This window comes from Triticum dicoccoides, chromosome 6A, assembly GCF_002162155.2.
Source record: "Triticum dicoccoides isolate Atlit2015 ecotype Zavitan chromosome 6A, WEW_v2.0, whole genome shotgun sequence".
NCBI classification, from domain to species: Eukaryota; Viridiplantae; Streptophyta; class Magnoliopsida; order Poales; family Poaceae; genus Triticum; species Triticum dicoccoides.
The window spans coordinates 450,425,598-450,427,149 of record NC_041390.1 but is presented as its reverse complement, the minus strand read 5'-3'; the positions used below and the strand labels follow the sequence as shown (position 1 = coordinate 450,427,149).

The window sequence follows — 1,552 nt, the reverse complement described above, 5'->3', positions numbered from 1 at the left end:
GCCCCGCGGGCTCGCCCCGGGCCTGGGCGGGCCGCGCGGCTGGGAGGCGCGGGGAGGCCAGGGCGGTGCCAAGTGGCATGGCCTGGTTGGAGGAGAGGGGCGGCGCGGCGACATGGCGCGCTCTTATTCGCCGGGGTGACACGTCCGGCGCGGAATGGACGTGTCCGGCGGCGCGAGGAGGGAGATGGCTAGGGTTCATCCGTGAAATGATCCGAAATTTCGGGGAGGGGCACATATTTATAGGTAGAGGGAGCTAGGAGAGTCCAAATGAGGTGCGGTTTTTGGCCACGCGATAGTGATCGAACGACCGAGATGATGGAGGAGGTTTAGGTGGGTTTTGGGCCAAATTGGAAAGGTGTTGGGCTGCAACACACACGCGGCCTTTTCGGTCCCTCGGTTAACCGTTGGAGTATCAAACGAAGTCCAAATGGTACGAAACTTGACAGGCAGTCTACCGGTAGTAAACCAAGGCCGCTTGGAAAGTCTCGGTCCAATCCGGAAATGTTTAATCACCACACACGAAAGAAAGGTAGAAATGACCACTAGAGGAGAACGAAGCGCTAGAATGCAAAACGGACAATGGGGAAAATGCTCGGATGCATGAGACGAACATGTATGCAAATGAAATGCACATGATGACATGATATGCAAATGCATGACACGCAAGAAATGACAAGGCAACAACAGCGAATAACTGCACGACACCTGGCACATCGGTCTCGGGGCGTTACAGCTGAAAAGAGACCACCGCCGTGGTGGGAAGCCAGACGATATCACTGTCGTCGTCGCGTTCATTGTCTCTCTGTACTCTTGATCCACATTTTTTTTCTACTTCTTCCATGCGTTGTGAGTCTTGGGGACAAGAACTGTCATCCATGGACATGTAAAGGAGTTTCCAACTAGAAATCAGGTCTTTGGGAAAACGAAACATGTGTGTACGTTCCTCCTCAATCGATCATAGAGGGCTTGGAATCTATGACCTGTAGCGATTCAGTAGAGCTCCTCGAGTCAGGTGGCTATTGCCTTCTTTGGAACTATCATCCATGGCCATGGATTTGGACTGAAACGCCATGGATGCGTTTGATAGGCTCCATCCCCCAACTAGCCTACCTGAGAATCTGGCGGCCGGTGCAGAATATGAAATTATGAAATCTTATATTCGAAATTGATATATTACTTCACTAATCTCAAAAAACTAATTTCACCCAAAATGAATGAAAACAGTTTTTTGAACTGAGTGAAATCGGATTTTCCGAATTGAGTGAAACCGGGTTTACTGTAATTAGTGAAATCACTTTTTTACAAATCTTGTTTGCATATTTTGTAAGAAATCGGTCTCACATATTTCGGATATGGGGTTCCGGCAAACCCTTAAAATTCGAACACTGTGGTGCGCGCGAAGTCTTTTCCTTCCACCGTCTTGGGCTCCATGATGACCTCCGTCTTACCGTCCTTCTGGTCTCGGTCTTGTTGCACCAAAATGGCAACCTTTGCTTGATGCCTCGATACTCCTCGCCTGCGCTGGTTTCCTTAGCACCAAAGAAGAAATAAG

The 1,552-nt window shown here is 49.6% G+C and overlaps 1 pseudogene; it reads left to right on the top strand.

The window, feature by feature from the left end:
- LOC119315900 overlaps positions 1 to 814 on the top strand; it is a 5,472-nt pseudogene extending 4,658 nt beyond the window's left edge.
- The last annotated feature ends 738 nt before the right edge of the window (positions 815 to 1,552 follow it).